Consider the following 15,324-nt stretch of genomic DNA (forward strand, 5'->3'; position numbering starts at 1 on the left):
CTCTTACATGTAGTAAAATTTTTGTTCGTTGTCAAAAAGGAACCTTGGAAACCATGGAATTGAACATTGACCTAAGAAACAGCTGCTGTACCTCTCAGTGATGTGAAGGTGGTTCTGTTCTGCATGCAGCCATATGAATTTCCTTTTACTGCTGCTTACCATGCCATGTTAGCTTTTTGCGTGCAGCATGATAAGACTATAGCATCTGGTATTTTTCTCTTGCACAGAGACAAAGCCAAGAACAAACTGTGGCATATAGGTATGTACCTTTTAACCTTGAACAGGTTCTGCTACCATGAATTGGAAGAGCATAGTCAGAAGATGCATTTCACAGCTAGGAGTTTCTGAGAACACGGTGAAGGGGTTTCACCTGACATCTGTTTTCTGGATACTCACTGTCACAGGCACTGCTGTCACTCGGCTGTTTCCTTCATCTTGCAGGGGATTTCAGTGAGACAGTAGAAATGACAGAAGGAATCAGCTGGAGTCTGGTAAAGTTTAAACAGAGTCAGCAGCATCTGTTAGAATACCTTTGGAAAAAGGTCTGATTTCCAGCTCAAGCTTCACAAAACTTCACAAGCTCAGTTGCTTTTAGACATGTTTATGAGAAAATGTAGAATTTAATTCAAGGTCACAATGAAGAGAATGGAGGAAGTCAGACTTTCAGAGACCAGTTCCTAATACTTTTTCACATACAAGTAACTTAAATGATAGATAAAGCCTGTCTGCTAAAAGCCCTGGAAATAAAATTATTATGGGATGAGACAAAGATATTAAAGGAGTTTCTTAGCTTCAGGAAGAAATCAGAAAACTTAGGTTAATTACCTTTATCTGCTTTATTTACCCAAATTTAAAATGTAATTGTCAATACTTTCAGTCTCATATGGCTTTTTCCAAAATATATGCCTTAAAGCTGATGAGAGGGAGAATGAATACAAAACAGGGGGAGTCATGTAATTTAACATAGTGAAAGCCTCCTATTCCCTTTCTTACCTTCACACTTTTGGTATCCTTCATCAAACCTTGAACCAATCATAATGATTCAGTCTGTGTACACCTAATTGATCATCCAGATACTCAATCAGAGCACTATGAAAAAAGCTGTATTGTCAGCCTGATTTCTCTTAGTACTTATTACCCCGGTATCAGGAGTTAATTTTTTTCTGTTTGCTTCTCTTTCCTGAAATTTTATTTGAATACTTTTTCTTTTCCCATTCTATTACAATAATTCATCGAGTAAAGCACATTACAACTATTCCTCTCTCCTTTAACTCTAGTATTTCTACATGTAGGAAAAATACCTTATCTATCAGAGGATAAAACTATGGCAAATGTATTATCTTTTATGTGTTACTGTATATGAGCTTATCGGAAGGAAAGGCTTTAAATTGTGCAAGCTTATGAAATTCTAAGCAAAAAGGTATTCTAACTCATCACAATTTTGAGCAGTCTTACCTATGAACGAACAATGAATACATAAAATATCAACCCACAGGGTAACTCCTTCAAGGTTATAAGCACTTGAAACTTACAGCCAATGAATACCTTGGCAACCATAGTCACCATGACAGAATAAATACACTGATTGAATTCTGTTGCATTCCAGAATCAGAAATATGGAGAAAAGCCATAGAAGAGTTTCTAAGATAATAAGCTGTAACACTTAAAAGTAGGAGACAAGATATACTGAAGCAGTACAAAGAAAAAAAAATATAAACTTGTCTGTCCCCGAGTTATCACAGCTCCCACTTAAATACCCACATCTTAAAAACATAACTTACACTGCAAACTGCTTTGTGGTCTGTTTATGGTACTTCAGCTGTCAATTATTTCTGAGCAACTGACACTGACTAGGTGATTTGTATGTACAATATGTTCAGCTAACCAAAATATAATGTATATAGGAGGAAAAAAATCAGAAAACATGAAGAAAATGTTATGTCAGGTAACACTTCTGACCTTTTCCTGTAATGATATGTTTTAACTTACTATATCTGTAAGTTACCAGCGAGGGATAAGAGTAGTAGTCTAAAGGAGATGGAGAAAAGGGTGTTTTTATAACATTGTCAATAAAGTTTAGAGGAGGTTTGCATCGAAACAGCAACACCATGGAAATATTATAGTTATAAATACATCTAGAAAATATGTTTAATTTATGGGACAAGCAAAAATCACATTTGATCCTATGTTAATTTATTAAGTTTTGAATTCATATGTTGTATCATAAATGTCAGTCATTAGGTTCTTTATTTTGGTGAATAGAGATGGTCAGATTTAAGCAATAATTGTAAACGTGTTTGGCATGCTATTTATAGCCACCAGTAATGCAAAGCAGATGGAGACTTAAATGACTACAATAACTTCAAAAATCATTCCTGAACTTAAAACTTTTAAAAACATCAACACAGATTTAAAAGCATATTTGTCTCCAAATGTATATTTACATTTGAATATGGATTTCCTTTTCCATGCTGATTTGTTGCAAAGATTGCATTGGTAGAAAAGAAATCACAGTTTTTTGTTACAAATAATATAGCAATCATATTGGATTATGCAAGAGAAGGTATATGCCAGGTCTTGTCTACTGAGAAAGAAATCATTAATTTAAATAATTTATTATATCTGGCTTACGTGGCAAGGTTTTGGTGGCAGGAGGGTAGGAGGGACTGCAGGGGTGGCATCTGAGAGAAAAAATCAGAAGTTGTTCCCATGTTGGACACTTCCATGCTGGAGTTCCAGCAGAGTCCAAGAGGGACCTGCCTCTGGCCAGAGCTGAGCCAGCCAATGACAGTGGTACCCACCTGTTGCACAGTGTATTAAAGAAAGGGTAAAAAAATGCTGTGCAGCAGCAGCTGGGGAGGAGCATTGAGAATATGTGAGAGAATCAACCCTGCAGGACCAAGACTGTGGTGAAACAGGCTCTTGCAGCCCATGAAGGACCATGGTGGAGCAGGTATCCACTCTGCAGGCCATTGGAAACCCACTGGTGGATATGCCCTGAGGAAAGCTACAGATTGTGGAGAGCCCATGAAAGAGCAGACTCCTGGCAGGATCAGTGGTGCCATGGGGGACCCACACTGGAGTAGGCTTTTCCTGAAGGACTGCACCAAATGGAAAGGACCCATCCCAGAGCAGCTCTTGTAGAATTGGAGCCTGTGGGAAAGACACACATTGGAGTTCTTGGTGAAGGATTGTATCCCATGGGTAGGAATACATGCTAGAGCTGCAGAACTGTGTGTGAGGAGGAAAGAGTGGGAAAGACAATGCTTCATGAACTGGCCAAAAATCCTATTTCCCATGCACCTGCACCACTAAGGAGAAGGAAGAGTTAGAAGTGAAATTGAGCCTGGTAAGAAAGGAGGGGCAGGGTGTGAAAGAGTTTTAAATCTTGTTTTACTTCTCACTATCTCACTCTGTTACAATTAATTTTCCATAAAATAAATTATTTTCCCCAAGGTGAGTCTGTTTTCTGTGATGGTAATTGATAGGTGGTTTCACTGTCCTTTTCTTGACCCATGATTTTTTATTGCATTTTCTCCCCTGTCATCTTGTTGGAAGGGGAATAGTGCAGTGGCTTGGTGGGCACCTGGCAGCCAGCCAAGGCCAATATACCACTTTTATCTAAAACAAAATATTTAGTATATATTTTTAAAAATGTACTAATTAATCCCCTAAATGTATGTGCATTTCTTATCTCTTATATTATTTACTGTGGGGGTATTTTTGCTGTTTAAGGAGTTTGGTTTTTTGTGTTTTCTTTATTATTAATAACTTTAGCAATTCCAAATGGTCAGTTTTACCTTTCTTTGCCAAATTTCTGGGAGATTTAAATAATTACTTGGTGTAAGAATCAATTTATTTTCAAATTGAAATTTAATCTTATGTCTTATTCCTCTATTTTAAATATTTATTTAACTGCCATGAAGATTCAAAGTTCCTGGTAACTAAAAAAGTCGCATCAAGACCATGATAAATAATTTTTTTTTCCAAATCACTCAGACATAGCTGCAAGGGTTAAATGCACAATACCTATCAATAGCTACCAGATATTTGGTGATCCAGTAGCATATCAAAAGCATAAATGATCAAATTTCTCAGAAAAAAAAAAAAGTTGGTTCTATCCTTTATGCCATCATTTTAATGTCAGCCACAATTTTAAAGTCTATATTTTGAGAAACCTGGAAAAAAAGGCATCAGATAACATTTAGCAAAGAATTTGCAGACTGGTTTACCTTATTATCTTGATCAATGGATCCTCAAGCTCAGGAAGAATAAAACCTTGGTTTTCCATTCTTACATTTTGATAATGCAAGTGGTAAGTAAAGGCAGATAAAGAATACAATCATTACTCATGAACAGTGAGAAATAGACAAATAAGCATTTTCAAAACAAAGACACTTTTGTGAACATTATTTACAATACAGACAAATTTAACAAACTCCAGAACCAAGAATATGTGAGGAAAACAGAATCCTTTCTTCTCAGATGGAATTACTCATCACATTAAATTAACTTCTTTTATATGAACTAATTTTGCAAAAACAACATTTCAAAGACTGATTTTGTCTTATTTCAGGGCATAGAAATTGTTTTCCAAGAAAAAAATCTGAGCATTTCCAAGTTTATCCCATCCACTGCTTTTTGATGAAAATCCAGGATTTCTAGCAGTTGTTGCTTTTCACACCCTCTCCAGCCTCATTCACAGAAAGTTTGACTCATGGAAAGTGTTTGTTTTTTCAGAACCACGAACGCAAATGAAGGAAGTAATAAAAAAAATATAAAATAAGAAAAAGCTTGAAATAAAACACTCAAATATCATGTGCAGCCACTTCAGTTTGCATTTTTAATCCCTGTGAGACTTTGTCATCAAGATTGTGTTTTCCAGCTCATGTGAAGGCAGTAGGTCTTACAGTGCACAAATGCTCAGCAACAGAAAGGAGCGGTTCATAACAGGAGACTTAACTCCGTGAGCCCAGCTGCTAGAAAAGAAGCATGGCACAAGATGAACCCTGCAAATAACTAGAAAAGCATTCTAATAATAATATATATTTCTAAGCAGAAACTCTAGTTTTTGAGTGGAAAATCTTCCATGGATGTTAAGATTTATATTTTCTCAGTTTTCCCCCTATTTAATGAGCCTCACTTTATGCCCAAAAGTAAATCTAGGTCCATCCCATTTTGTAAAGTCTGTTATACACAGTTTTTTCTTGGAAATTGCCTTGGGAAAACAATCATATAGGCACCTCGATTTTATGAATGCAACAAATATGGTATCCTGACTCAGCCTGCCATCACTGCTGCTGTGACCCTTCTGGCTCTGTCAGCAATTGAGAAAAAAATATTATGCCTTCTCAAACACAATGCAATCTCTAATTTTGATTAAAAACCTCAATTTGAGCTTAATTATTATGTTTTTCATCCATTAAAAAGTGCAAAGGATGCAACTTTCTTATTTTAGACAGCATTCAACAGTTTACTTTATACAACTAAAATTGATTTTTACTGTTCTCAATCTTTAAAAGCAGCCTGTTGTTCAAATACACACACAAAATGAATAAACAGGTAAAGTTTTAACATATTACATTCCTGGTTGAAGTATACTTAAGCTTTTCTGCATGTTAATTTAAGAGAAGCAAAACCAAATAACATCCTAATAACAAAGCCTGGTTTTAACCCCCAAAGTTTTATCTTTTGCCAAAATCTCTTTGGAGAGGTTTTAATTTATGAAGAAGTAGCTGAAAGGGAATGAAAATGTTTTCAGAGTAACAGAAATTGCTAGAAAGGTATTTGGTTAGTTTATCCTGTGCTAGCAATTTTTATTTTTGTAATGCAAAGTTGTTGTTCTTATATCATATATACATATTTTTGGCACACAACACTATTTCTGGAATTGCAAAATCAGATAGAGAAATGAAATAAAATCTGCATTTATTTCTGGCTATAAATGTACAACACTGAGGTATCTCCTACAAAATGAAGATAAAGTTAATAATAGCTAAGCAGTGAAGGTAAAATAGGTTATTTTTAGTACGAAATAATACAATGCAGCACAATTTCTAATTCCACTGTGCATCACTAAATACTGTGCTTTACTCCTGTGAAGTAAAAGTACCAATGACAAGAAACAATATATTAGAATATTTATTTAGAACATCACAATTGAAGTATGCAATGTTTATTGTGCTGAAATGTACAATTGCAATTAAATGAGAAAAGTATTTTAGTTAGTGAAATATTTTGTTTAGTGTAGCTGAGATTTTGTTTATTCACCTCAAGCTTATGAAATTTTAAGCATTAAGATATATTAAAATCTTTATGTGATGGTAATGTTCGTTCTATCCACTGCTTGCAGCCACTCCTCAAAAAGTTGCTAGAATTAAGGTGAGGAACAACAGTTTTCAGCAGCAAATAGTAAAAAGTTTATTTTTAAATTTAAAACAAAATCTATAAATTGTGGCTCAATGAGAACATATCACAGCATTTTTTCCCAGTGAAAATAATACATGCTAGTTTTCAGGCATTTGAAGTATTCTTTTATTAACACTAATGTCAGTTAAAAGTTTAAATTATCAATTCTATTTCTTTAGCCTAGTGCTGTTAAATATATGCAGTTTTAATTTTTAATTGTCACTTAGCCCATGTTAATTAAACATAAAATAATCAGACCTATTAATGGGAAAAAGCCTCAAACAAGAGTTTTCTCATAAAGTGGTCCCCTTAAAACATCCTTCTTGCTAATATGAATATATTCAGTGCTGCTTTTGTGTTTAAAAAGGAGCAATGCATTACTTTAGCCAATCATCTCTTAATTTATTTTTCATACACAACTGATAAACAAGGTTTGCAATGCATGGTAATGAGCTGTATTCTATGATGAAGTAAAAGAGGTGTTAATTGTTTCTGATTGACAGAAAACTAAAATTACTAGATGTGTCACTTTGGATAGTCCCTGAGGCCTCAAAAACAAGGACAAATAGTTTTCTCAAATGAGTTGCTGCAGGCCTGTGAATAGGAATGTCTCATGCAGGTACCTGCACTTCCAAACAGCAAAATGTTCATTAGAAAAAACAAATTAATTATTAGAAATAACAAATTAATTGTAGGTGTGATTAAGAATCAGATAAATGAAAGTTTGTGAGTGCAATCATGGCAGCTAAAAACACCAGTTCTCCCATCAGCCTGTATCCTTTCAGCCACCTCACCTTTTATCAGGTATTGTTGTATCTTTAGGACTTCATCTGCATTGCTGAGAAACTTGGAATTAAGAAGATTGGTAAATTCAAGCAGTAGATAGTGAGGCTCCTTATACCTTAACTAAGTGAGCCTTAGGAAAATTAGGAGTAGTCCCTTAACAAAAAGATCCTCAGTTTTCACACATGCAATGCTGTTTAAAAACCAAAACAGTCATGCTGGAAGGATATATTTTCTCCTTCAACTGATACCTCCCTTTCTGAGAAGCATCACATACTCCTTTCACCTTTTCCTGGAGAAAGGTAGTAATTATTGTCCCTACTGTCCTGTTGTCCCTATTGTCCCTATTGTCATTGGTCTTTTAAAATTCTTACTTGCAAAATGCTTCTACTTCCATTTGTGCTATTTTCTAGGTGAAGCCGCGGTGACAGCTGTCCAGTCTTCACAGGGATGTTATCTTCAGTTCCCAGAAAAAGATCACATTATGCCCAAGCCTTTAGATTTCACCTGGGGTTTCCATACCTTGAGGCAGTATCTATGTGTTCTCAGCTGCCTATAGTCCCTTTTTGCATACAGAAATCCTCACAAATAAAAAAGATTGCAGTTTTAACCTAGTAACCAAATATTTCTTGTTTTCCCAAGCGCTTTGAAAAGCTGCACCACATGCCTTATGCTAAAACGCTTAACTTCCAGTCACACAGCCCTAATTCAGTCCCCTGTGTTTAAACATTTCTTTCCCTTCCTTCTCTGCTTTGATTGTCTCACAACTTCTGTCAGACAAATTAGTTCCTATGCTACTGATAGCCCTCTATAGACCCTGTTTTCTCCCTGGCATCTGCTTTCAAGAGTAGGTGGCAAGCATATACAAACAACTAAAACACCTTAACTACTTAATGGTTCCTAAGGATTTTCTGAGTGGGCCTAATCTCTTTCCATGTATTGCAACATGAAGAATCCATTAAAATGAATTATTTCAATACATATTTTTTTCTCCTACTGCAAGCAATATCATGCAGGCATTTATACTTTATAATCAGACAAGAATCAGAATATATTGAACTGATAGGAATTTGATAATTTCTAAATGAGATTAAATTGGGCACTGAGAATAGTTGACTATTCTGAACCCAATTTACAAGTTATATTTTGTTAAAAAGGTGAATTAGTTAGACTGAGCCCTAGAAGGGACATTTTTTTTTATGGTAAACCTCTGAAGCTGGGGATTCAGGGTGCAAATTAGTGCTAAGGGAGCAGTGAGAGAGTCAAAGCAGGGATTTTGCAGCAAAAATAGAGAGAGTGCAGTGGTGGACAGGAAACAACCCCAGTCAGACCTTTGAGGGAATGGACAGAAATCTTCATATCTTCATAGAGATCAGGAGCAACTGGTTAAAGTTTCTTCTAACTCAAAAAAGGCAGCAAGAAATTTAACCTGGAATTAAAGGGTCTTCCAATTCAATGATTTAGAATGTTAAGTATGATACTTTCTATTTAAATATAACTCAAACTCTAAAATATAGATTATATATTTTATGCCTTCTTTTGGGAGGTAGCAATAAGGAAAATGAGCAAACTCACTTCAAAGAAGGTCCTATTATCGTAGTGCTCATGGAGTAGCGCAGGAAAGTCAGCACCTAACAGGAAAAAAATATTCCGTGGCCTCTTTTAGAAATTCCAGCAGAATTTTCCACTTTGAAGATTTCTGAAAATACAAGATAGCCAGGTATCAATGGAAGATTTTGCTACTTGTGCAAGAACATTTTTATCACATCTGATCCCTTGATCCTTTCTTCTTACTATGGTGTTTTGAAAAAGTCACGCTTTTTTCTTTTTTAATTACCTTCTGAGCCTAGTATAGTCCCTCTACAGAGCAGAGCTGGATATACAGAAATATGTAGCAGACACCCAATAAATCAATAACAAAAATCTGGATATATTTATGTGTAATCTATTTCCATTACACATATATGTCAATCTTCTGACAAAGTTTATCACAAATATCCAGTTGGGCAATTATGGTCTTAGATATCCATGTCTCGAATGAAAGCAGAATTTTATAGAGTGAATAAAATTTTTAAAAATAATTCTGAAAGGAAACAAAGGAAATATTTTTTTTTTGCTTATTTGTCTGTATATTTGCTTTGTAACAGCACACCACTGTCCTTACAACTGATGTGATCTCATAACATGTCTTTCGTAACGGAATATTTGTTCACATTTTTTATGGAACCTGGAAAACATCTAGTTTTGTCCTAGCTGGGGACATCCTTTAAAAAAAAAAGTTTATTTAATGGTTTTTGGTACTTCATAAAAAAAAAAAAAAAGAGAAAATCATGGCAGTAGAAATAACTGGAATCAAAAAGAAAAGCATTGCAGAAATGTCAAGTTTGAATGAATGCAAGGCATTTAAAGAACATTATTTGTAATATTTTCATTGCAAAGAAATAAAACATAATGTAAATATTACCAGGTCACAAATGATTACCCAATACACTTCCTGAGTCACCTTGAACTGTGAAGACTGGTCTACTTAGAAAGGTTAACTTCAATAGGCTTGGAAATTCGGCAATGAGCAGATCCTTTAGCAGATAAAACTAAGGAAATAGGAAATTTGTGAAAAGCTGCCAACTCTTCAAAGTTATAACCCTTAAAGTATAAGTATTTAAGCAGAAAAATATGGAAAGTTTAGTAGGAGATCAGCTTAGATAAACTATGACTTCTTCATTGGCCTCAAATAGAAGAAGGAAATGTTTAGAAACTAAAAATCAGAAGAGATTACTGACTAGAAAAATAAAGCCTAAGGATAGAAGAAAAAATTGAAAGGTCAAGTCAGAAATGAGATGCAATTAGCAAAAGGCGTAAGAATGACAAGAAATCAGTTTCTAAGTATAAGAGGAAGACCAAAGAAGGCATTGTTCTGCAACTAATCAAGAAGGAATGCTATGCACAGATAACACAGAGAAGGATGGAGCTTTTAATGACATTTTTTGCACCTATCTGCAGTAAAAACATCCATTAAGGAGAAGTGCCTAGAATAATTAATATCAGCAACAAAAGGAGCAGATCTCAATATGGAATAGCAAAGGCATGAGTTGCAAGCACTCAGATAACTTAAATCAATGTGATCTGATGAACTTCATCCCAGGATACTGGCTGATGTAATCAAAAAACTCTTAGTGGTTATCTTCAAAAACTCTTGGAAGGCAGCTGTGGTACCAAATAATTTTAAGAAATAAAAATCCCTGTTAGTAAAAGAAGAGAAAGTAAGAAGCTGGAAAATTGCACAGCAGTTAGTCTGACTTCATTCCTCGGAATAAAACCAGATCTTTTTAAAATTAAAACAAACAAGCCAACTACTACTTTTAAACACTGTGAAGATAATAAAGAGATGACTCAGAGCCTACATAGGTTTTTCAATAACAAATCCAATCAAACTAAGCTGTTTTCCTCTTCTGACAGAGTAATAAAAATTTTATTAGGGAAGAATGAGGGGAGCAAGGATGAAAAAGGGCTATACAAGCCATATTTGGAACTTGCTACTTCTAGATTTCATATAAGATTAAAAAAACCCAAGGAATTAATGTGCATTTGATTTAGTTCTTATGCAGATGAGAGCTAATTGTGAGGTACAGAGGAACTCTTATTTCTCTGGTGAAATTCTGACATCTGTATGATGAAGTGAGTAACAAAATCAAGCTGCTGAATATAGGAAAGAAACAAATCTGTGTATTGAAGGCAAAAAAGTTTGTCAATATCATAGAGGATAGTCAGTGGTTAAAGACCATTTTTCCTGATACTAACATTGATTGGCTTCATGTTGGTTAGCAAACACAGGTTTGAGCAAACTAAGATATTCATGTCAGACATAAATGAAACAGCAATAACCAGGAGAAGAACACATGACACAATGTGGTAAAAATAACCAATAACTTAAAAATGGAAATAAAATGTGGCTAGGAATACTCTTTCCTGAAAGGAATATATTGGGAACACATTTTGAAGCAAACAGCTGAGGCTGGCATCTGAGCAATATCACTCTGGATGGCTGAAAATTATAAAAGCCTGTAACTGGAGTGCAGGGTTTCCAAAGTGCCTGTGTGGCTCAGATGTTACTGCATCAATTGATCAGTAACACTAAGTAGCTGCAAATTCAGAAAATAACAGGCTCATTATGACATCATAGTGATTTTAAATACTATTTCATATCACAAGCCCCAGGGCAAACCACAGAAGAGGGCAGAACCACAGTGACACAAAAACCTGATGAGTTAATTTTTAAGGGGTAGAGCTTCTCTTATTGGCAAAAAGGAGCCTGTCTTGACTCTGACTCATTTCTGTGTTATCATTATATACCTGTATTCTGGAATAAATAAAACAAAAGACATACTAATGCATCAAATGGTAGAATTATAAATTACTACACTGAATGGATATAGCCAGCTATACTGAAACAGGATTTAAACCATTCAGAATATGACAATTCTCCAAGAAAGGATCTGGAGTCTTTGGCAAATGGCTGGTTGCTAATGTACTGACATTATGAATACAAATATTTCACAAAGCCATTATGAACAGGCTTTCACACTATTGATCACATTATTCCTAACTGTGTAATAATTCAGATGTTTACACATTCTCCTTCTTTATACAGATTGGTAAGGCCTCAGTTGGAACAGTAGACATAGTTTCACATGTTGCACTTCAAGAAATATTTGCATTTATTGTTAAAATCATAATACAGCGACAAATATGGTAGAAATTTAGCAAGCTCGTGAGTCAAGGACCTTAAGTCAGCCAGGCTTTTGTACTAAGCCTATGCCTACTTTTTTCTTTATAGTGGAATCCCCAAAGAAGAATAAATTGTCCTTAAACTCACAAAAGCCAGGGATTATTAAACTATTAACTGGAATTCCTAGCTTTTAAAATACAGACAGATTAGAAAAATACGGGATTTATATGCAGTTACATCTTCCAACTCATTGCTTCTTTACTTTCATCCTGTTCAGTGACTAAGGCACAGAAAATAAAGCCCAGTTTTCTGTGCTCCTGCTGCAACACATCTGAAAATTTTCTTCTGCTCCCTATTTCTTTTCAGCAGCTCAGGTTCTCTTCCACCTGCAGACTTCTACATAATTCAAGTTACTTTCTCACTCTCTTCTGCTTGCCACAGCATGCAGTTTCCAGAAGCCCTGCTTTCTGCCAGCTTCTGTTGCTTCCTGAGAGGAAACATGTCTCTTCTCTCCACAGAGAAGTATCTGAATTAATCCCTCTCCTTAAAGGAGGATAACATGCAATAAGAAAATGCAAAGTTGCCATCTGTCCCATTCCTGTAAGTTCCCATTAGAAATAATCTGTTCTTTATTGCAGATATGGAGAAGAAAAGAAATAATAATCTTAAATTTCAACAAGAAGGATTCAGGCTAAAGACCAGACAGAGGAACAGATTACTTGGAAGAATGGAGTCTCTCTCATCACAGATACTTTTAAAAAGAGTCAGCTATTCATTTATCAATATAGTTCACCCACAGAATAAGGGTATGAGCAAGAAGATACCCCATAAATTTTTTTTTTCAAAGTTTATTCAAATGTATTCTGTAGATGCTATCACATTGTTGATTTCAGCAGGGGTTGAAGATGGAGTGCGATTTTACGTATTCATCATCAACGGGGACTGGGTGAACCTTGGGAGTGGCATGAAAGCTTATGGGCAGAAAGAAATTACTTGAAAAATATATGATGGTTGAGTAAGAACTATTTTAAACATAATGCTTTCAAAGAAGTAAGGCTTTAAAGATTTGAGTCTGATCGACTGATATTCATGGCTATGCCCAAAATCTTTTAAATTGTGATGTCATAATGTAATATATGGAAGGGATAACTCATGCTATTAATGTATGGTATAAAATATTGTAAAATTCAAACTATGTCTTTTGACTACCCTGACCAGGAGCAGCTGTCTTATTCAGATACAACTGAATTCTCCGGATGGACGCACGTTAAGATAACCATCGAGGCTTCCAGGGCGATGATCGCTGGCTTCCCCGAGTTGTCAAGAGCCACCCGAAAGCGATTATCGCCCTGCCGGTTGCATCTATCAAGACAGTCAGCCACCCTGATACATCTGAATACACAGCTCCTCCGAAGTTAATTCACACCAATGGCACACCTGGACGAGGTCTTTGTCCACTTCTGCACATGGAAAGCAACAGCCACGCATGTGAAGAGACACAAAGAAAATTCAGTCATCTTTGCCTCGGGCAGAATAAACTGTATACAACCTCGCTGCGCAGAGCCCTGAGCGTGAACTGGGGGGACTCTGATATTCTGGAGGTCAGATCCGTGTTCACCCAGTGCCGATCCCAGGCTCGACGCTGTCTCTTTGGCTGTGGTGGTTTCGAAGACCGAACTTTGGTCTCGCAAACAAATTAATAAATCTTTGCTAAATTGTTGATAATTTTGGCTCACGATTTGATAATTTATAACAATAACAACACTGTGCAACACTAACAACAATAGAATATAAGATATCATTTAAATTCAATATTAAATGGGCAGAGAAGTGATTTAAGGTCTACAGTTAGTTTTTTCTTTGTCAGATGTATTTCTCCACCCAAACTTGAAAATGTATTAACAACTCAAAAATTAGATATTAATGTAGTGGCTTTTGAAAGAATAAAGAAAGATTTTATTTGAGGTTTTTCTATATTTGTCCAGCTTAAATTTCATACCACAAGAAAGCAACTGGAAAGTAATTTTGTTTAGACTTTTTTTGGTTGGTGTTTTAGTGTTTTGTTTGTCTGTTTGTTTTAGTTCATCAAGAGGTAGAATCTTTGGTGATTTTCTTTGGGGTAGGGTGTTTTAGTTCTGTTCTGATTATTGATATTATTATTGTTATTATCCTCAGGTCTTTTTTTAGCTGATACCAGTTAAAGATGCAAGGTTTTGAGCAGGTATTTCAATATCAGTTGGTTGTCAATATTCCTTCTAAATGACACTTTCAACTTGTTCCTGAATTTACTTGCTCTTTGTAATTTAAAACAGGCTCAGTGCTTAAAAATAAGTCCCTAAAATAATGTTTTGACATTTGTATGCCAGTTTTACTTTAACCTTCTGTATGACACATAACCTATTTTTTATGCAAAGGAAACAAAAAAATTCACAAAGCTGTGTTCCACAAAGCTTACTGGCCTTTTTATCCACTCGAGATATATATGTTCAATATATGCTTAGAAAACTTTGTAAATGAGGCTTTTGTTGTTCATGTCAAATTACATTGAGAATGGTATTTGTGACATTTATTAGAAAAGACAGAAAAACCTGAAAAACAAAACAAACAAACCAAAATTCTGATTAAAAAGTAATGGGATACTTGTAAGGCATAAAGCAATCTTACGGTCATATTTAAACCAGACTTGTATGTTGTTCAGACAGCAGATATGAAAGTTTAGGAATAGCTGTAGCATGCCAATTGGTCCACACATACATGGTAATTTAATATTCTGTGAGGAGCACCTGCATGGTCAGCCTGCAAGGAGACTTCATTACCATCCATCTGTCTTGACCTAGAGAGGAAGGGGATGAAATCAGATCCTTTCATATTTATATCTGCTTCATATATAACCTTATCCTTCTCAGCATCAGCAAAGCAATCTGGAATGCTCTCTCTGATAATGAATAGAAAGAAGCAGGCCACTTACACCATCTCTGTGCATTTTCTAGTCTTATTTGTTTGTAAAGAAGTTGCTGTGATGGACTAACCTTTGCTTGGATGGGCTGGGTGAGCCCTGCTATTGTTTCCCCGATGGCCCAAGACCCATGTCTTAAGCAAAGTGTTTCACAACAGCCAAGGGAAAAGGCTGAGAAGCAGTTCCTGTTGAGGTGGGGTCATGTTTTTCATCATGTCAATGTCCTCCTTCCTGGTAAGGAAAGCTCCCATCAGGGGAGGTATTGGGAGCTCACAAGTAAGCCTGACGGCATTCCTCTCTTTGGTCATGTCCCTAAAAGGATCCATAAACCATCACAGACTCCAGAAGCACCCCCTTCCCCCATCCATCCACCCAACTCATTTTCAGTACTGCATTAGACAGTGCAAATCCCTTCCCATGGGAAGAGTCAGGACATTCCTGCAATCCTAAA

This window comes from Agelaius phoeniceus, chromosome 1 (assembly GCF_051311805.1).
Source record: "Agelaius phoeniceus isolate bAgePho1 chromosome 1, bAgePho1.hap1, whole genome shotgun sequence".
In the NCBI taxonomy this organism is placed as follows: Eukaryota; Metazoa; Chordata; class Aves; order Passeriformes; family Icteridae; genus Agelaius; species Agelaius phoeniceus.